The following is a 23,189-nucleotide window of genomic DNA, read 5'->3' on the forward strand; positions in this document are numbered from 1 at the left end:
TCCTACCAAAAGCAGGCTCAGACTTCATATCAGACCAGCTTCTCAAGGCTTTATCCAGTCAGGACTTGAAAAATCTCAAAGGACAGAGATGGCAAAACCTTGCTTCGCCCCAGATGCATTGCTGGTCTGTCCTCACGGGGAAAAATATTTTCCTTATATCCAATCTAAACCTCTCTTGTTTCAACTGATGAACATTGTCTCTCATCCTTTCCCCATGCCCTGCTGTGAAAAGCCTGGCTCCACCTTCTTGATTACCTCCTTGTAGGTATTAGGGAAGGCTGCTGTTAGGACCCCTGAAATTATCCTCTTCTCCAGACTGAACAAGCTCAGGTCCCTCAGCATCTCCTCACAGACATGTGTCCTCCAGCTCCTGACTGTCTTGGTGGCCCTTTGCTGAACTTACTCCAGTTTACCAACACCTTTCCCCTAACAGTGGGAGGGTGAGGGCAAAACTAGACATGGATGTAGATGTTGCCTACTGTGTGCAGAGAGGGGTGGGATAACCATTTCCCTCGATTTCCTGCCTATACCCTGCTTCACAGAGCCCAAAAGATACTGTTGATCTTTCCTACTGCCAAGGCACACTGCTGGCTCATGTTCAGCTCACTTGTCAACCAGGCACCCCAGGGCCTCCACCACATCACTGCTTCCCAGAGACTCTGTCCCCAGCCCATAGTCTACAGACTATTGGGTGAGGGTCTGTGAAGACCTAGACAGCTGCATAGGATTGGTATTGCTCTCCCTTTTGGCCAGTATATTACTGTAGAAGTAGGTTAAAAGAGAGTCCTTTTTTTCAGTGACCACTTTTGTACTAGATTTTCCTAAGTAACAAAAATACCATGTTCATAACAGATAATCCATGTTTGTTGTAAGAAAAGATGCACTTTCTAACACCCTGTGAAGGACAGTTAACAGAGTATTTGAGAGAATACACTTAATACAGAAACGGTATACTAACAGTCAGTGATGCAAAAACCACCAGTTTTATTCATTGCCGTAAACGCAAGTAACTCCATTTGACAAGGCTGGACCACTTAGATTAAAGTGATGTCCTGCTAGATGATTCTTATTCCTATGAAATTATCTGCCACATTTCTTTAACTCTTCAAGGGGAAGAAAAAGCAACAAAAAAAACCCCAGACACCACACAGCAAGGACACCACACAGCACTAAGTGCCCTAAGCGTCTTCTGTTCCTCTGGCTTTGTGGCAAACTTAACCATTTCCATACTAGCAGATTAAATGCTGTAACCAGAGTATGTAAAAAGCTTTTGAATCAGTACATGAAAGACATAAGTACTTCATGTAGAATAAATACATTTTTAAAAACAAAATTTATTAGCCAATGAGAGCAGATCATTAGGAGTTCAGAAGCATAGCTATAAAACAAAGTTACACTTGTGACCAGGCAGCTTGGTTTATGGAGATGACAGTTAATTTTATTAGAGGATTTAACATATCAATCAACATCTCAATCCCCACTATTAACACCCAATTACACGTTCAAGCCATTTTTAACGGCCAAACCCTGCTATGCTGCCCTTCCTATACAACAAACTCTGGAACAAATATTTTAGCATTTCTGATCAAACCTTCCTACACAAATCTTCCTTTATTATAGATGACCAAAACATAACTTCCAGTTTTCTATCTGCCAGATACATCTGGTTTTCTGCCTTGGACATTATACCTTTTCTCATATAATAAAATGCGAGAATATTATACTTTACTGAAAATATTACTTATTTTCAGTACAGGAAAAAAAAAATTATGAGCTGCTGGCTCCAGCTTAAGCTTGTTTCAGAAGGTTACAGTTAATCAACCTGTTGGTGTTGAGCTCTCAAGAAATTCAACTGTGTCTGAAGAGTTACCATTTCTGGATCACCATATGCAACCAAAACCACAACTATGCTGGCACAAAAACTTTTCAGTATCTCAAACTAATGACTACGCTGACGACACAAGCCATTAAGAGCTGCTGAGATTTACAGCACTGAGCTGTTCCAGGTCCCAACCATATAACCTAGTATGTCATCCTGAAATCAAGCAGTGGGAACCCTTAGAAGGCAGTCTTCTACATGTGAAGTAATCCTAAAACTCCTTCATCTCAGTTGCCTGAAATATGCTTGTGATACACAACTTGTGACTCGAGGCCACATGAAGAATATATCTTCATTAGGGCATGAAAGTTGGTCACTGCAGTGAAATCATGATCCTGTGTCTAGCTCTTCCCTTAAGTCAAGAAATGTCAGTTTCTTCAGAATTCAATCAGGAGAAAATACTAAAGAAGGACAAGCAGTGAATAGACTAAACACCTTCAAGCCCCATTAAAGGATAGGAAACTTGACTTAGTGGCTTGTATCAGGATCATGGGAGGTAATTTTAGTATCTGAAGTCTAAATCTTAGTAGGACCTGCCTCCCCAAACTATTGATATAAGATGATAACTGAAATCTGAATATCCTAGACCGCACAAGTTCATAAGGTTATACTGTTTGACTACTGACTATCTGGATGACTTGAAACAACAGCATTAAAAAAACCCACACCAAACAGCTGCAATTGAACCAGCATAAAACACAACCTTTAAAATACTAGGAGAAGCTCTGTTCCATAAACCAGAATCACTACTCGCATGGTAAATTATGCTATTGCTTTGTAGGATGAACCCTAATTCTCAGTCCATTGCAAACAAACCTTTCCTTGGTTTGACATAAGTTTGCTAGTGAAGTGAGTTTTAGTCACAAAACCCAAATTCCGTGAACCAGCATGAGGTTTGGGAAACTGTAAGCTTCTCTCATCTCCACATAACTACAGACCAGTGCACCAAAACCTCTACAAATTTACCTGCCCACCACTGTTCCTTGAAATATCCTGTCAGGACTATGCTTCTTATAGTACAAAGGAGTTTCAGAGCCTTGCAGAAAAACAGAGCAACTCAGGACAACCTTTAGTCAGAAAGCACCTGGAAAGAGACAATACCATGAAGAGTTGTGCTTTCATCTTAGCTTAATCACACTTGCCTCACTTCAAAACCCAGAACCTGAGCACAAAAGGCTTTCTACAAAATAAAGGAATGGAGCCATATTTCTGTGCTACGTATCTCCATTCTAAAGTTAAACATGTTTTACGCCCTAAAACAACCGTAAGGATGGTATAGCTCACAGAAGAGCTTTCATGCCTTTCATAAAGTCCAAATAAGTCTTCCTAGAAGTTACAGGGAATTGCTATTTATTACACAGAATCAACTCTGAGGAGTTAAAAACATACAGGATTCTATGTTTCTCCATTTACTAAATCTGATAGAAAACAATAAAATGAGTATGGAAGAGTTATTTATCAACTTTTTTGCAAATTGCAACTCAGTTGAAGTGGTTTAACACAGAGTGGACCAAATAAAATAGGAGTGAACTGAATACTAAACAGAAACCAGCATGTTGACATGACCTAAACTACCACATGCTCAAAAGCTAGCATGTCAATTTCACCTCCTGACTAACAGTTAATTTGATAAGTCAGGTACGCAGGTAGTTCAACTGCTCCTCACTAGTCAAGGCAAATGTAACTTTGAATACAGCCAGACCTTTCTGCAGAATAGTTTTCATAAATCATATATTAGTTTTATAAATGGGTGTAACAGTCTGTAGAGCTACAGATATTTAAACATTAACTTTCTATAACTTAACCAACTCTAAATGTGTATGATCTGCTCATTAAATTATTTCAGACTTTTTAATCAGAAATTTTGAGTGAACTTAGTTTAAAAATGGTGATTATAGAACAACTCTTTTCCTAAAAAACACTTTGATAAGCAAGCATGGGTTTTTAATTAAGGCAAGTAGATTGAAGGCAAGGTTTTTTTCTTTACTGCATCTTTTCAAATTCTGCAAGAGGCCCAAAGCAATTAACATTGAATCCCAATAATAAACATACTATGTAAAAACTTAACTGGTAATACAAATTAACAATCCTTTGTGTAAAGCCACACATCCTTCCTAACAGAAAAATGACAATGTATCTCATCAACAGGAATGTGGAGCGAGAAATATTCTTCCTTCACTGAATCTGTAACTCTATTGTCTCTCCCCCTTATGTTAAGCTACAGAACAACAAAGAGGCAAGAATACAGCACACATCTTATTAGAAAAAAAAATAAGTTAGGGCTCTAGATGGAGAATTCTGAAAACTTTTTGCAGCAGTTATATAGAAGGTGAATCTTCATATTTATGAGACATTTAACCTAAGACAGAAATCCTGACATTCACCACTCCTTCCAACAGCAAGAGAACTACAATTTTTTTTACTTTTGCTTTCACCTACGTATAATGAGTAGACTTAGTCCTCTTGAGTAAACACTAGTTACTTTTTGTAGTTTAACCCATCCAAGACTTGCACTGTCAAACTCCACTCTCAGCCATTCGCAGTGCAGAACACTACCAAGAGATAAGAAAGAAAAAGCTCAGGTGACAGTGTCTTTTTGTTTAGATGAGGCTACACAGACCAATAGCAACTTTTGCAAATGCTTTGTGGATAATGTGCAACAGGTCACACTGAAAGACATGAGCTCAGATTCACAATCCTGGTCACCTAATCCACTAGCAACTAAACCCTTCAGATAGCCTGTAAACATTTAATGTTGTTGTCAGATTAAGGGAGCTAGATAAGCAAGACTGCTCTCCATTCTCCCCCTCCTCAGATTTAGGTACTTTGGTGGGAGGAGAAAATCAGACCAAAGGCACTCCAGAAACAATATACAACGCATCACCTGAAAATTCAGCAGACATGAACTAGCTCACTGGAATGAAAAATGTATTTTCAAATTTTAGCTCCACAGAAGCATAATAAATAGCTATCTATAACCTTAGTAACTGCATTGTAATAGGATTCTGAACCAGAACTACTTAAACTTTTTCAATTCTTTGTAAGGGAAGTATAGTAAACAATACAGAAAAAAGAGGTAATCAGACAAGGACACAGAACACCTAACTGAGGTAGAATAAACTGACTCAATGGCACCTGCAAAGTGACATACTGCACCTTTTAACAGATTTGCTTGTTTCTGTTTCTCCTTTGCAATGCTGCATGATTTAACTACACTTTAAGTGTTTAGAAAACATCCCTGAGGTGTTACGTAAGAGAAAACACAGTTAGATTAATTATTATGAGGTAATAAAACAGAAGAGAGAAGCCATTTACTTGGCAGCTTAACAGTAAACACAGCTTTGAGTCGTTGTAGTGGCAGCATCCAAAGCCTGAACAAAATCTAAAGACACAGTTCCTTCCTTAAAGACCTTATAAACTTATTTGAAATAAGACTTCAATAAGAAGAAAATGAAATAACTAAAGGAATTGTTTACTTAGAGAAGGTCTAAGAAGCTGGGATATACTCAATGTACTGGGTCCATGGGTGGATGAAATGACCCTTAAAAATAGTGCTATGTAATTTTTTCCTCTCATTAATGCATGAATAAGAGTCACAGATGTTACAAGTACACTCAAACTTAGTGATTAATATACAATCCTTGGTGTTCCCATAGTGTTGTGGATGTCATGTAAGAATTTAAACAACTGAAACAGATTGAAGGAATCTACAGAGGAAGTCTGAATTGCTAAAATGTAAGTTTCCAAGCCTCATTAAAATCTGTGTTGTAGAACAGGAAATTCCTTTATTAAATACAACTTATAATATAGTCCATCCACCACCTCTCAATTTTGGGCCACTAAATCCGAAGTTAGGAGACCAAAGACAAACAACTTACCATGGTGGAACAGGAAAAACAACTAAAAGGTAGTGTGCAAAACCAATCAATCTGAGATGTAGTATCCCAGCTCCAGCCTGCACTTTTTCACATTTCAAAAGGGAAATTACACTGAACTAGACACCATTACCCACTCACATACATAAAAAAGCACTGCCTTATTAATCTTACAGTACAGATACAATATAGATATTATTAAACTACAGAAGTTACAACAATGAAATTCTAATCTGTCAGGTTCATATATCCATAGAGAAGTTTTTGAAATGAAAGATAGTGGTACTCACAAATATGTAGACGATGCTACTTTTATATGGGGTTTTTTTGTTTTGCGCAGTTTAGGTTTTTTTTCTTCTTCAGGGGTGGGTTTTTTTCTTTTCTCAAAACTAATGATTGATGGAGAAGGATACCTATCCTAATCAACTATAGCTCCTGTCTCTTTTGCAATTCAGAAATAAACAGGTAAGATTCAAACTCAGTTTCATCCAGGAAGAGTTGCAGCAAGAAAGAAAAAAAAAAAAACCACTATATACAGAAATGCATTTTTTAAAAATAATACAGCTATAAATGAGTAAGTTACATAAAACGTGAATATAGACTTATAAATGAAAAATATAACATACAATAAGTGCCACTAAAATGCACACGTCTCTCAGGTAAGTTCACTTAGCTTTTCAGATGAGCAATAATTTACTTCAGTAAGTATAAACGGTTCCAGCTATACGTTTTACAGACATAATTTACATATAAATATTTGTTCTCTTTCAGTGAACAGTGATTGTATTTTAAGTGTGTGTCTATGTGTATACATAGACACACACATAGATGTACTTAGATATGCAACAGCCAATTTCTTCAATAACTTTTAGCATAATATCGCCAAACCAGTAAATTTGTTATATATTGCAATACACAGAAAAAAGTAGAAAAATTTCTGTAAGATTAATTCAAATCCCATATACATTATCAGTGTATTTCAATTAAAGAATTTTTATTATTTTCTTTCCTTCTTGTATTTCAAATAGCATAGCACCCTCTGGTGCATCTACTAGAAAGAAAATAACTACTAATAAATACCAGTCATTGTTATATAAAAAAGGAACCCTTAGAAACAAAAAATGCCTAAGAATTGTTAGAAATCAAATTTCAATTTCATTCTTTTGTATTAAAATCTTTTATAACTGAGGAAATTGTAATTATTGAAAGATAAATTTTAAAAAGAAAACTGCAGGTGTGCTAATATAGAAGTTTACCAGAAAAAGAAAGACAAAAGTTTGAAATTAATCCTGTGTTCTTAATAATATGTCATTTCTATGAAAATATTCTTAAGTGAAATATTCTTTAAGAAAAAATGCAAAGGTAAGAAACCCAGTGAAACAAAATGTTGCATCAAGCAATATATCTGCTCTTGGTCTTGCAAGAATGAAAATTATTAGGACCACAGCTAGTCCTACACAGTCATAAACTGCTAAATTCCACACCCAAATAGACATATCTCCTTTAAAAGTCCAATGAGAAAAGAATTAAAAATAACATGATCATACTATATGGAACACTTCAAACTCTGATATGACATGTTAACTATTAAAACACACCTAGTCACTGGGAAAATAATACCCCACAAAAGTACATTTTGCTAGTCACCAAAGCAGAGATCACCACCTGCTTTAGGCATCTCTTTTGTAAACCTCTGGAAGTCTCAACCCAATGCACAAGAAATGAAAGTGACACCTGTTCAAATCAGCCATCTGTCCCTAACAAACCAGATTTAGCCAAATCAGTATATGTACTGGTTCTTAAATTTCAAAAATACAGGTATACATATAATCTGTGAGAAAAGAGAAGTATTGTTATGATTGACAACCAACTTTACCAGAAATACATAAATAATAAACTTGTGGTTAACAGAAAAACATAAGCCTATTCATTTTAAAAGCTTCATTAATTTTTCAGCCTCATTCTTAGTAAAAAATAAGTAGTTTCATTCATAATTTAAAAACATACTACTTCTGCTATTCGAATACATTCATTTGACAGAGAGTTTGATTTTGAAATAGAACTCCAACTACAACTGAAAGCTTATTTTTTCCTCTGCCTGTATTTGTGATGCATTCACAATATGTCATTTCAACTGAAAATAATTTTTAAAAAGGACTTTAAGAGTCATATATCTGGTATTTTTAAAAGCTTATTCATGACTTAAGTATTCCACATGACAACACCTGCAGCTGGTAAGCTTTTGGAGACTGCAGGTAAAAATACAACTAATACGGAATATTTTAAGATGGAAGAAAGCCTTTCATAAGTGGGCAAATAAAGCATGGAAACCAGAAACACTATCTAGAACACTAAAAGAAACTGCAATGATAAAAGATTATTGCATTTTAGGTACTTGCTTACTTTTCAAGTACGAGAGGAAAACAGTAACAGCCTTCCCTCTCAATGTAAAGTTTAGTAAATGAAAATTTTTATTTATGTTACAGCAATATTTATTTCTGTAGAGTTTTGTAATTAACAAACTACAGTATCAGGCAGGAACAAGAAATGGGGTAGTGCTAGCAAAGTCAAACCTAATCATCAAATAAAGCACCCTGCCTTGAAACTCTTTAACAGCATTGTACCTTTGATTCCCTGAACGATGACTGAAAGGGTTTCTCCACAGTAGCACAATATAGGTTAGCTCACTAACAACACAACAGAGCATATGATCCAGATAGGCTCATTAGGATATGCTGAAACACATTAGATAGCTATACATTCTAAGTCATGGAAACCAATGAATAAAAAAAAAAAAAAAAAAATCACAGGCCATCTCATTTTCAAACATTGGTTAGTATCACAAACACCAACTATTTTGATAGCTGCAGACATTAGGGAATCAGAATGCACAATGAAGATCTCATCTATGATCATTACAGTATTTCAGAGAGAATAAAGAGTCAATACTTTTCTCAGTAAAGTCCATAATATTAAGAGGTGATTATGGCTTCATTATTATCTTACAAATTGCAGTCACTGCCTAAAGAAAATGTGGCTAAATAGTACTAAAAAGGTCTTTGATTTTAGACAAATTCATGTACTTTTAATCTGATTTTTAAGAAGCATCTCTGTCTGCTCACAGAGTTAAAACAGAAAGTCTGTCTTGTAGCCTACTTTTCTTCGCTACAAGGCGTCTAGATACATGTTGTGCAAAGACAGATTTCAACATCCAGGAAGAATTCCATCCCAAGTAGTACTCTGTCCCACTGGAAGAGGGCTACTCAAGAAAGGCATGGTGCAGAACTGACATCTTCCCTTTTCAACAAGAGTAGATGCCAGGAATGATTTCACAACCTATGAATCACACAAACTACCCGATAAAACTAATACATTCAGATTTAAATGTGCTATATAACTGATACAGTACTATAACTCACACTGAAAATTCTTGATGTCTTTAGAACTTATTTGACAGCAGGACCTAGAAAACTGGCACTCAGTGGTTTCATCTTGAGTAAAATCATAAAAAAAGATGACAACATAGAGACCTTTGGTCACTACTCAAAATAATGTATTTTCTACGTTTTTGCTGGCCCATTAAAAGACAGATTCAATATGTCTTAGCTCAAGAAATATTAATATCAACAATGCACTAACTACTTAGCACGTTTTGTAGTTGATAGCCGCTTGGAAAAATTGCCTGTCACAGTCATTGGTAGTTCCAATGTGAGACAAACGAATATGTTGTTATTGAAAGAAGAAACCCTGCATTTTACACAGGGTTCTACAGACATAAAAACAGAAAAAGTCTATATACAATTAAAATGTATGTTCTAGATTAAAACCAAGAACATCCTTTTTCCTAAATATTTTACTGAATAAATCAGTAAGGACATAAATAAGTTTTCACTTCAAAAAGAAAAAGGCTTGCCACGACAACACATAATTTGACAAGTCAAAGCGGAAAGTGCAACTGGATATGGAGATGTTAAAAGAGAACTTCATTGCCATAATAGATGCCAAAAATTCACTTTATCTGAAAGAATTAAAAAAAATAAAGTATGACTTGATACCACTGACAACATAGATCTTTAGCAAGCAATCACAAAGAGGATGAAGAAAACAAGCATTTTGGAATGAAAATAAAAGGCAAAACATCCCCATTAGTAACACAGTTTCCACTACAGCTCCTTCAGAGAAAAAAGCTGCCTCTTCCCTCTTTCCCAAATGTACTCTTGAAATACAATAGTAATGACAGAATCACAAGGGCTTTTTTTTTTTTAATACTATTTCTTGTTCTCTCCTTTCTTTGCAGCTCAGCACACAAATTTGCACTCAGTATCTTGAATCTCCTTCATTGTGGAGAGTTTAAGGAAACTGAAATGGATTCTCTCCACATGAGCATAACTCACTGTGCATAAACTAGATCTACACATGTACTGTTCCATACTACACTAGCAGCATGAAAACACCATTTAAAAAATAATCCCCTGCAGAAGGAGTGCAAGAAGAAAAAAAAAACCCTGTTACTCTGTGTATTTATGGGTGGGGGTACTGAATAAAAAAAAAAAAAAAACAACACAATACAAAGAAAATACAGCTTGCACTAAAATAAGCAACAACATTAATTATGAATAAAAGAAAAAATATATGGCTACATAAAGCATAGAAAAGTGATTGATATGATCGACAGCACGAGAGCATCATTAAAAGATATACCAAGTTCACAAAAACCTGCAACATTTATCAGTCGCATCAAATCAGAACAAGGCCCCTATAAGTGAAAGGGGAAAAACAGCCCCTGCTCTCGGTGTGCTACAGGATCTGTCCCTGGCTGCATCTTTCCTGCCCTCCCCATGTTTTTTTTTCGGGTTTAAAGTAAGTAACCTCAGACTGTGGCCGGAGCCTCGTTCCCCGATTTCTACGTTCCCTCACCCGTGCAAACGAAAGACCAAGTAATATGCGTACGCACCGCATCCAAACAATTATCCTGGAGGTCCCAGAAGCGTGCCTCCGTCCCCATCATCGTCAAGCCTCTCTTCTTCCTCACTTCGCACCACGGCCAGCTGCCCTCCCCACCCAACTGACACCCCCATCCCAACCTCTCCTCTCGCGCTCCCCACCCAACCGCAAAGTACACCCAGGGGGAGAGGGACCGGGGCGGGGGGCGCAGCGAAGGGAGAAGGATAAGGAAAAGGGACGGAGAGGGGGAGGCGGCGGGAGAAAGCGGGGGAGCCGAGAGGGCGACCCACGTCCCCCTCGCTGCACCGCATCCAACCGCGGAGCCCAAGGGAGCAGCCCCAGCCCGGATGCTGCGAGGAGGGGGGAGGCAGCGGCTGGGGGAGGGAGAGCGGAGGGAGGGCCGGCGTGCGCCCGACAAGCATATTCACCTGAGCTGAGGCGGGCTGTGGTGGGGTTCCCGCTGTCGTTGCTGCTGGAAGCTGTTGTTGTTGTTGTTGTTGTGGGTGACGATGAGGAAGGGGGTGAGGAGCAGCAGCAGGAGGAGGAGGAGGAGCAGGAGCGGAGCGGTTGTTGTTGATGGGTAACAGTCGCCAGGACTACGGTGACTATGGCGCTTGATTCACAAGGCAACGGTTGCTATAACTCACAAAAGGGAGAGCGAGCGAAGGAGGAGGAGGCGGCGGCCCAGCCGGAGAGGCCCGGAAGAGGCGGGGCCTGCCCTAACGGACGGCGCCGGGGCGGGCAGGGACCGCTCCCTGAGCGCAGACCGGACACCGCCTCGGCTGGTGTGCTGCCTCAGGGCCGCCAGCACGAGCGGGCGCGCGGAGAGGCAGCGGAGCGGCGACGGCGGCGGCGGGTGGCGGCGAGGGGCCCGCGGCGAGGGGCGTGGCCGCGCCGCTGTTGCCTGGGCCGGGCCCGCGGCCGCCTGACGCCACTTCCGGCGGGCGGGGAGGAGCGGGCCGGGCTGCGGCGCGCTGCCCGCCGCGGGGGTCGCCCAACGTCCGCCGGTGGGTGCGGGAGCTGCCGCCAGGCGGGACGGGCAGGAAGTCAGGCCCGGTGGCGGCTGCGCCTCCCCTCCTACGGCCGCCTGTCAGAGGCGTCCCACGCCTCCTTCCCTCGGAAAATGGCAGCGAGGAGCCGATGGTCGTGGGGGAGCCGTCTGGCTGCCGCCATTTTAAGGCGGGAGGGTCGGCGGCGGCAGGGCCGGCAGGGCCCGCAGCGCTGTGGCTCGGCGGTGGCCCTGCCCACCCTGGGCTCCTCCAGCGGGGAGGCGCAAGGCCGCGCCGTGGCCGAACCAAGGCCCTGGGGCGCCCGGTGTCCGCCCCGGGTCTACTTAGCCTTGGCGCGCCGGCGGGCCTCCGCCCCTTTGCAGGCGGTGGGGATGTGGAGGCCACAGCTGTGGTGCTGACGCACAGCTGTGAAAACCGGCTGGTTTCCTGACAGTGTGTGTCTCCGTTCGTTCTAGGTGTGTACTTGGGGGACGGGTGACATGGAGGTGTAGGTGTTCTCTGGCTATGTACGATACCCACACGATACCCACACATTTAATGGCCGCTATAGTGTGTGTGTAGTCCCAGTGCATCACTATGTGCAGCTCTGCAAAGTACGTCTGCAGCTCTATACACAGCTGCTACTGCCTGTGTAGCCAGTAATGCTTGTCTGTAGTCTATGTAAACCACATAATTCTCTCATGACGGTTTCCTATGTACTGCCTTGTACGCTCACATGTTCTGTTACCAACACATGGTTTAACAATCTTGACATCTTTCTCATACCTGTTGCTATAAGCACTTGACATTTGCCTCACATACCCTACAATCACTTCACTACACCTGTCCCTACAGGAACAGATTGAAATTGCTCTTACATACCGCAGAAGCATTCTGAAAGATTTACTGCGATTTTCAGGGCTCCATGTAACTGTCATAGCCCTAACAACTGTTTACAAAAAAATACTGAAAAATCCGTAAGTATATAAAAATAAAACTTTAACTGACAGAGCTTAAGTCTATAACAGAAGAGTCTTGAATTGATAAAACTGCACTTTTACAGCTGAAGCTACTTGCTTCTGTGGAACCTTACCTTCCTGAGATGCTAAACTAGTAACTGCTCTGTTGAGATCTTCAACCTCAGTGGATGTCTGGGTGTGTTAAAAACTCACACTCGCTCGCTTGCAACAGTAGCCTTGTCAATCAGAAACACTGAGACACAACCATAAGCAATCTAATTTAATAAGAATATATAGCAATGTGTTTAAGCAGTCAATTCATTTGAAGGTAAAAGATATTTTGATAAGCATCTTTCACTCTACCTATCCAGCAAATACAGGTAGTTTTATTTAGCTGGTAGTACATTGAAAGGTGTGAGGATTTGTGTTGTCATTGAATTTTAAATTTCATGTGAACAATGTAAAGGACAAAAAGAGGTGTTGGACACTGAGTAGTTTTATGAGAAAATTGTTGCCAGAGCAATGTGACTCAGTTCCATGGTAAAGCTTTAGCAACATTCATCTCATCCTTGTTGCTAAAGAAAGTGGTGCCATTAAGTTTTTACTTCTTGGTACTGTACTGTGTTTTCTATTGTGTTGTCATTTGCATGCTTATTTGCTTGCAAGATGAACAGGGTGAGCTGTGGTAAATGTTTTAAAGTTGAAGGATAAAAGCACTGGGCTGTTGATTTGCGTTCTCAAATCATAGAATTTTATGTGTCTGTCTGTGTGGAAAGAACAAATCAAACCTAATTCAGGCCTTGGCAGAAATTTACAATATACACATATAAATATCACTACACTTCTTTCCTTGAGCCAGTGTATTTGCAGAATATTTTAATCTATACCAGCATTTCAGTCTATAAATACATGATCATTTGCGGTGTCAGAGAGAGAGTAGCAGCTACTTTTGTTACAGGGAAATTATTTAATCACTTCAATGTTTTGATGCTTCCATCTATAAAATTAATTTTCAGAGATACCCACTTGGATCAGTCAGGGCCTAACGGAAACTGAAGTTCTGTTTCAAATAATTTCAAATATATTTCTACAAATTTTTATCTTGAAATTTCATCAATTTTATCTTTATCAAAGAACACATCTTAATTTTTGAAGAGATGATCTCTTTTTTTTGAACTTGTCAACAGTTACTCATTGCAAGATAATCAATAAAAACATTCAATCACTTCATAGAACTTCTGTAACTAATGACAGTATTAAACAACCTGCCAAACTGAAATATGAGAGCACTATTGATTAAAAGTGTATCGTTAAAAGCCTTGTGTTTTACATTTGGACGCAGAATATACTCTATATCTCAGAATAATTTTATGCCTTTTTATGTGGATAAGGATTAAACAGAATATAATCAAAGTTTTTCACCAGTGAAGTTACACAGGGTTGGACAGAAGTTGCTCATGTACTTTGAAAAGTATCACTTACTGTTCTCAGAATCAAAACTTTAACAGCTCTGAAAAAGAATTAGTTTCATATGCAGTAATTTATACTGCAATTTCTTTTGTTGAGAATGATAATGGAAGAAAGGCTATTCCTATTAACTGCTTTTTTTCTGATACTAGATTTGTAATGCTTTAAGTTTTTGATCTTCAACAGAATTACACTGCCATCCCTCAGGACTTTCAAAAATACAGAATTTTATAGAGTTTGAATATTTCTTATAGGGTCATAATTAACCTGTCTAGTAATCTCATACCACATAACCCTTTTTTTATTAAGTCCACTTCATACGTTTCGAAATGGTTTTCAGATACAGTCATTTGTACTATAAGGCACTCCTATCAGCCATGTTGTGCAGAACACATTATCTATGTATCTTATGAAACAATATAAAGACAATACAAAATACTAAAGTGTGTAAGAGCAATCAAACTGATTCAGACCATGGGTACATCTAATCCAGAAGTCTTATTGGCACAGTTAGTATAATACACAGTTAGTATATATTACTCTTGCATGGCGATCTGCATACCTGTAGTCCAGTTATGTGTGATGAATGTTCCTCCAAATGCCTACTAATATGTTGATTTTTAATAGGGTTAGGTGAGGTTGGCTTGGACCATAGGGTCGATCCCTTGCTGTTTGCATGAACAGTAAGTGATTTTTTATGCTGGCTTTTCTTCTTCAGTTAGCATCCTGGAGTGTCATAGTATCACAGAATCATAGAATGTTTTGGGTTGGAAGGGACCCCCCTGCAATAGGCACAGACATGTTCAACTAGATCAGGTTGCTCAGAGCCCAGTCCAGCCTGAACTTGAATGTTCCCATTACCCCTTGTCCTATCACTACAGGTCCTACTAAAATCTCTGCCCACATCTTTCTTATAAGCCCCCTTGTAAGCATTGAAAGGCTGCAATAAGGGTTCCCCAGAGCCTTCTCTTCTCCTGGCTGAAGAGCCCCAACTCTCTCAGCCTGGCCTCATAGGAGAGCTGTTCCATCCCTCTGATCATTTTTGTGGCCCTCCTCTGGACCTGCTCCAACAGGTCCATGTCTTTTCTGTACTGAGGACTCCAGAGCAGAACACAGTACTCCAGGTGGGGTCTCACTAGAGCAGAGTAGAGGGGGAGAATCACCTCACTCAACCTGCTGGCTATGTGTCCTGGCTGTTCATTCAGGAACACCCAAATTCCTCTTATCAGTCTGTACCAGATAGTTGAGGAACTGAGACTCCTTTTTCTCTACTGACTCAGCTACCAGTGCAGCTTGCATGTTTTACCTTGGGGGTGGGAACACACGGGCACACTGCTTTTCTGGGCAGGAGGCTCAGTAGGGTGCCCAACTCACATTTGCCTATGCCCTCTGTTATGTGGACAGTACTGCCACGCTGCTCTGGAAGTCCTGGGTTCTGATGTATCTTCCACAAAGAAATTACTTCATCTTCCTAAATTATATTTCACCCTAGGTGCAGGTCCTCTCATCAGTGGTTGATGAGGTGATCACTGGCAGACCATCAGTTTGGTATCCTCCTGATACTGCGAGCTTGCTGTTCACACAGTTTTACAAGAAACACACTTTCCTGGACTCCTTGTAGTTTCCCATGTGGCACCCTGTTGACAATTCCAAGACATAGAAGACATGGACAATACCATCATTTGCAGGGATGAGGAAGGAATAAGATGGCAACAACTGACTGTAAAGAGCAAATGTAAAGCTGGTGACACCTGACATGAAAAGCACTCCAGGATGTTGCCATAAGCTGTACATACTGAGAGCTTTTTGCTGCTACCTCTGAGTTTACTATACACTGGAGGACTTAAGGGGTGTGGCCCACTCACTGAGTTGAGGCTCTTGCATCCACATAAGCAACTGAAACATTATGGACACTCATGGAATTGCATTGCAATTGGAATTGCAATTTGGTTGCATTGAAAAGGTGCCTTGAAAAGGCACACAGAGTTTGCAGGCACCAAGTCTGCATCATGAAGAGAAAGCACGTAAGTGGCGGTGATAAAAGATTTGCCTTGACAATACACTGTTGATATGAACTAAAATGCTGTAGTAGGCATATCCATAGTTAGTTTAGAAGCTTGACACTATTTAAGTCTCTTATAGTTTGGTTACACTGAGTTTGTAGTAAACCAGTAACACACACAGAAGTATCAGTAACAATTTTTAAAATAAGGCTAGAGCAGCTTTACCTGTATAATGAGTAAAAATAATCCAGTATAACAGGGATTCATCATTCCCAGTATCTGATGTAACAAATGTAAAAAACACCAAGTAGGCATATGTTAAGCCACATTGTATTTTAAATAGACAAATACAGATTTGTTTGGTTGCCATGCGAAATCTGAGATTATACCAGACACTGAGAATCCACATTTCTTTAGGAAAATGACTAAAATCTCCAGACCAAATCCTGAAAGAAATTATTTGGATTATTGAATGCAGGGTTTGTAGTTGTTTAACCGGAGTTTGAATAGTCATTTAAACAATTTCAACAAAAATCATTTTGCTCCAACTTCCTGTTATCAGGGAATGCTGCCAAATTGATGACCTTTGTACATGTGGCAATGCCATAGGTTCCTGAGTCTAGGCATTGGCTTTTCTACAGACACCAGAGAAGGTGTTCAGCTGTGTGGCCACACACTAGGCTTTAAAATTTCTCTCTGATGCTCAAAGACCATGGCAGAAAAGTCTGTGGGTTGGATGGAATTATCCCTTGATCTGTAGTGATTAAATCAATCCACTCCAGACAGTGATACAGGATAAAGTAACTAACTGTCACTTTCTGCACTCTGTTGTCCCACAGAGTTAGTACAAGTCCTTGCCTTCACCAGACTGCATCTGGACTTCGTAACTGCTGTGAAAACCAAGTGAGCATTGCCCTTTCTAGAAAAAAAAGTTCAGATAGCTGAAGTAGTAAATTAATGTTTCTTGAGAATGCAACACACAGTACTCCTTGTGAGAACGGTACTACCTACTCCGTAAGTGAGTAAATTTGCAGATGAATTTTAAAAATCTAATAGAGAACTTCTCTAATACAACTATCCAGCCTCAAGAACATATGCCTAATAGATCTTAATTTAAATTCAGCACACAATTATAAATCAAATCATCCACTTGTTTACATAGACTTGGCTTCTTTGGTGAAGTCAAATGGGGATACTTCATCATTAGGCTGGGCTAGAGTAGACCAGTCTAGGGTCTTTTGGTAGGCTTCGCATTTGTAAACAACAGCCTTTGTTTGTAATATAATGCTTTGTATATTGAGTCAGTTAGCCAAACACATACAATGTTATGAAAATACAAATTTGCAGTGGGAGTTGTGGTATACAATCAAGGGTGTTGTGGCCTGCTTTTGGTATAAATATGTACGTTCTGCATGACACTTTTCCCCCCCATTGCAGCAAGCCTAGAGAAAACATTTATTCAAGCCTCTTATGTGTATTTTCATTTCTTTCCTAATTTGTACAATCAAATCTGTCAAACTGAAAACCTGTTACATACTAAAGCTTAAAATCTGTTGCTATTTTGAGATTTAATTTTTCTTTTTGGTAGCATCCAAAATTACAAGCATGCAAAAAGACTCAAAAGTGCATGGCCCCTTCCATGCAGGAAGAGTCCCACTTACTTGACTGTGGTTCTGAGGGGTTCCTCAGCTCATTTTCACTGTCCTATGATACCTCTCCTGGAGGCTGATGCTACGTGGTACTCAGAGCTAGCAGGACTGTTTTGTGTCCAAATCACAGGCTTGTGGGCTGCCTTGCAAATACGTAGGTTACAACACCCTGCCTGAGATGGGGGTGGCTTTGGGCACATCAGTCTTTGCAGGAGCCCTTGCTGCTCCTTGCTGGCTCTGAGCTGCACCCCACCAAGACAGGCATGGGTTTGCTTGTGTAGGTGGGGAGCAGGTAGGTGAAGATGCTGACTGTTCTCATTAGTAGTAGCTGCAGGGCTGTGAATTAGAGGCAGATGTGTCTGTACCAGCAGCAGTGATCAAGCAAGGTGGGCTGTGACTGCCCTAAAGGGCTGTCCCAGGAGGCTGACTGGGGTACTTGGGCTGATGGACTGTGATAAACCTGGTGCTTGTTTAAAGCAGGAGGAGGCAGGAAGAGCAGAAGTAATATTTCCAAGAGTTTGATAACAGGGCAAATGCAGTGTTGCCAGCAGCCTGCTCTGTAACCTTGGCTCATCACCCTAGGGGTGAAGCAGGCTCCAGTGCTTTCACAAACATGGGTATGAGCTCCTTTCCTGCTGAGAGCATTGCGTGAGCATCTTCAGCAAGGGACCCCAGCAGTGTGGGACCAGCCATGTGGGTACCTGTGGGCCAAGGTAAGTAGGGACATCCTGGGTGTGCAAAGCCCCCTCACCAGGCTGCTGGCCATGGGAATGCCGGACAGGAGCATGAGGTGGCAACACAGAAGGCAAGCCAGCACAGGGGAGGCCTGGGCACTATGTCCACTGCCACAGCAAGTAGGAAAGGCAAAGGCCAAAACTCAAGGCAAAAATTGAACAGTCAAGAAAAGTGGCTCAGACTGTCATTAGAAAACAGAGGCATAAATAAATTTTGGTCTCACTCCTCTTCAGGCTAAACCCTTTTTTTCCCCCAAGTGCTATCTGAGTTTGCTCAAAGCACATGACGAATAAAATGAAAGACTATAGATCTGTATTCCACATGCTTCTGATATTTTCTACATACAAATTTCAGATCCTGTTCCTCTTTGCTGAGACCATATTGGCAGCAGCACAGTATGGCTAATTCTTGTTCCTGAAACTGTACTCTGCTACTATTGGGTCTCACTGAAGTTCCAAGCACAAGAATGGCAGAAACATCAAGGCTGGCTGGCACCTCTGGAGAGTGCCCAGTCTCACCCCTGTGCAGGACAGATCAGCCACAGCAGGTTGCTCAAGGCTGTGTCCAGTCAAGTTTGAGTATTTCCAGGGATGGAGACTTCACAGCTTCTCTGAGCAGCCTGTTCCAGTGTTCAACCATCCTCACAGTAAAAAAACTTTCCTAATCTGTTTAGATGGAATTTTATGTATTTTGATTTGTGCCCATTTCTGCTTCTCCTATCATTGGGGACCACTGACAGGAGTTTGGGTCTGTCTTCTTTACTCTGCCCATCAGGTATTTATATACAGTGATAAGATCTCCCTGAGCCTTCTTTTATCCAGGCTAAAGACTCCCAGCTCTCTCAGCCTTTCCTTGTATGAGAGATGCTTCAGTCTCTTAATCATCTTTGTGGTCCTTTGCTTGACTCACTCCAGTATGTCCATGTCTCTCTTGCACTGGAGAGCCCAGGACTGCACACAGTACTCCAGATATCTCTCACAGGGCTGAGCAAAGAGGAAGGATGACATTCCCCCACTTACTGGCAACACTCTGTAATGCAACCCAGGAGGCTGTTGGCTTTTGCTTCAAGGGCACATTGCTGACTCATGGTCTAGTCATCCTCCAGGACCTCCAGGCTTCTTTTGTTAAAGCTGATTTCCAGCTGGTTGGAGGTCAACCTGTGCTGGTGTGGGAGGTTATTTCTCCCTGAGTGCAGGACTTGGTATTTTCTTTTCTTGAATGTCATGATGTTTCTGGTAGCCCATTTCTCCAGCCTGTCCAGGTCCCTCTGAATAGCAGCACTCATCTCAGTTTTGTATCATGTGCACATTTGCTAAGGTTGCAGTCTTGTCCCACCATCTCTTGGCCATTAATGAAATTGTTTAACTGTACTGGACTCAGTCTCAATCCCTGTAGCATACCAGTAGTGACCACTCCACACCAGCTGGACTTTGTATCAGTGACCACAACCCTTTGGGCCTGGCAGTTCAGCCAGTTTTCAGTCCACCTCCATTTTTGTAGTCCACACTTCATCTGTTTGTCTGAGGATGTTACAGATTACAGTGTCAAAACCTTTTCTGAAGTTGAGATAAACACAACCACTACTTCCCACTCATCCACCAAGGCAGTCATTTCATTATAGAAGGTTATCAGGTTGGTCACAAATGATTTACCCTTCATAAATCCATGCTGACTACTTCTAGTCACCTTCTTTTCCTCAAAATGTCTGGAAATGGTGTCCTGGATTATGTGCTCCCAGTCACCTTCTCCAGGATTGAGGTGAGGATAATCAGTCTGTAGTTTTCTGGATCCTCCTTCGGGCCCTTCTTGAAGATAGGGCTGACATTTGCTTTTTCCCAGTCTTCAGGAACCTCTCTCAGTTGCAGTGAGAGTGACCTCACATTGACATGGGCCAGCTCCCTCAGCACTCATGGGTGCATCTTGTCAGGTCCTGTGGATGTATGCATATCCAGTCTCTGTTCTCTAATCTGATCCTCCTCCACAAGGATAAGTATTCCTTGCCCTGGTCTTTCCAGCTGGCCTTAGTGACCTGGGATTGCTTTACCTCTGAGGTGACTGAGGTGAAGAAGACATTGACTACCTTGGCCTTTCCCTTGTCCTTTACTTCTAGATCCCTGACCAATGGGTCAATGTCAGCCCCCATTTTCCCTAGTCTTCCTTTTTCTGCAGATGTACCTGTAGAAATCTTTATTTTTCTCCCTGCATCCTGCATCAGAGTAAACTTTCCTAACCCCTCGTAAACACTTTTCCTAACACTAGGGTCTTCCCACTAGCCCTTACCCATCAGCTCCCAGCCACCTCATCCATCCCAAGGCAGGGATCCATGCATCCCCATCGCTCTTTCACATAAATGATGATGTCCCTTCCTCACCTTCCCAGCCTGTCCTTCCTACAGGCCCTGCATTTGCTCATTGCAGCACTCCAGTTGTGTGAGCTACCCCAACATTCTCTCTGATCACCAATTGTTGTTTCAGGCCTTATATTTATTGCATATTGGTGCTTTTGAACATGAAGTAACTGGCAGTCTCATGATGACTGAGGTATTTTCTTAATCTGTGAATCGCAGAAATCCTATTGTACTTCAGTACTTGGACCATATTTCACAAGATATTAAATGCAATATATGTGATAAGAATGTAGTCTTACTTTCCATCATTTTTAAGAAAAACAGGGATATAATTTCTGAATTTAGACATCCCTTCTACAGTATTTCATGTAAGGTTTTAGATGAACACATTTTAAAATGACCGTGATTAAGTGGAGGTATCATAAATTAGAAGTTATTTCAAGTAACTGTAGCATGTTTTATCTTTTATTTTTGGCAAGATGTAGGGGGAACAGTAAGATCTACATTGTGCAAGTTGCTCACTGCCAACTTCAGTGTCTATTCAAATACAATGTTACCATCCAAAGGAGAATGAACACAGTTTTTGAAGACAGGAGAACAGAAGCATGAGGAAGTGTAATGATTTTTCCAGGATCACACACTGAGCTGACAGAAGATCAAGAAATTTGGATCCTCATTTTCTGCACCTTGGTAAGAATATTTAAGTTCATCTGTAACTGGATAATTATTACACAAATTTATAAGGCACTACTTAAAAGCAGAAATCTCATGGCAAAGTTCCTCTCTGAGTTTCACAATATCAAGGATCAGGTGCTGTTATTATCTCTATGCCAAATCACAGAGCACAACTTGAAAGTTGTGTTCAGTGGCTGCAGAGAGACAAGACACAATTTTAGCATGCAGTTCAGAAGCCCACAACTTTTACAAGTATATACATACAGAGTCTCACTGTGGACAGAAGGGAAGGAATTTGGCTGAAATTGTGGGTAGCCCTTGTCCAGGCAATGGAAAGGGATTCGTGGTGGAAGGAAAGACATTTTCAGTTAGATCCACACAGGAACATAAGTGTTACAAAAACAAGTATGCAATATCTACCAAAAGCAGAAGCTACAGTCCTGGCTTGCATATTGGGGGGTGACCATGCAGCTCACAGGAAGATTTAGTTGCCACAGGAGGGATTCACTGTCCCTCCTCAAGGCTGAAACCTACACAGCTCTCAACCTACGCAGGGTTCACAGTGCTGTGCACTTAAGCCTTTCATCCTGGTAACGCAACAACGTAGCAGAGCCATGAGGCGTTTGACTGATTCCCCCTGCTCACCATTACTCACTGGGTATTTGAGAACAAAATCCTGCAAAGGGGAGAAAAAGCAGCATGAAGATACCAGTTTCTGCAAATCAAAATGAAGAGGCCTGTAAGAGGAGGGGGAGAATATGTCCTAAAGCAAAGCCTAAAAGCAGACAAGAAGAAATAAATTGTCTCAGCAGCAGCAGGTCTAATGAGAGTCAGGATCTTGGCAAAAAATTTTGTAGCAGGTGTAATGTCAGGGATAGTAAAAGAAGAGAAATATCAAATTTTGGTACACGGTACTATTTTGCTGTGTGTTACCCTTAGTTGCAGGATGCTGACACTGCATGTTGCTGTTGATGTCAACAGCGAAGATTTTATGGTGACTATAAATAATGGGGTGCGGGGGTGTCCCTCTATTCCTAGCCCCACCTTTTGTATGTAAAGATTTTGGCATAGTAGATGAGCTACTGAGGCAGCTCTACATTTAAAAATAAAGTTTGATTCTGGAATTTTGGGAGTTGCAAGCATAACTTCACAAACAATATTATTTCAATCTGGTTTTTGTAGGGAATGTCAGAAGAATAAGCATTAGAGATAATTTTGTTGTCATGTATATTCATAGACCATTAGGCTCTCTTTGACTTTTAGATTACTCACATATGATTATATGTACTTCTCTGTCTGCAAACCCAAAGAGCCAGGAGGATGGTTTCAGAAAAATTTAGTTTACATGTTTATGTACTTTCTCAGTAGTTGAGAGAAATACTTAAAAATGGGGTTCTAGAATGTAACTACTGTAAAAATATACATTAATTCTATTATGTACTTTCTTATAAATATAAGGCATCATGTTTTCAGTACTTAGAAGGCTTTCTTTTTACATGTTCTCACACAATAATGCTTCTTTTATAATTACTTTGCTTTTTTTACCTTCTCTCTTTTTTCCTATTTTTTTGGGTGTGTGGGGGATGAATTCCTTGGAGATCTCAGGATTATTGCTCTTCATCCAATTTCAGCTGAAAATATATTTTTCCATATTTTCTATTTTTTAT

General features: G+C 40.6%; 1 protein-coding gene across 2 annotated transcripts in view; it reads right to left on the reverse strand.

Annotated features, from left to right (window-relative positions):
* RFX3 (regulatory factor X3) overlaps positions 1 to 11,544 on the reverse strand; it is a 134,608-nt gene extending 123,064 nt beyond the window's left edge. For both annotated transcript variants that reach the window (XM_074855477.1, XM_074855476.1), the window contains exon 1: positions 11,127 to 11,544. The gene's annotated coding sequence lies outside the window, so the exon portion shown is untranslated. The remainder of the gene's footprint in view (positions 1 to 11,126) is intronic.
* Positions 11,545 to 23,189: the final 11,645 nt, after the last annotated feature.

The sequence above is a fragment of the Strix uralensis genome, chromosome Z (assembly GCF_047716275.1).
Source record: "Strix uralensis isolate ZFMK-TIS-50842 chromosome Z, bStrUra1, whole genome shotgun sequence".
NCBI classification, from domain to species: Eukaryota; Metazoa; Chordata; class Aves; order Strigiformes; family Strigidae; genus Strix; species Strix uralensis.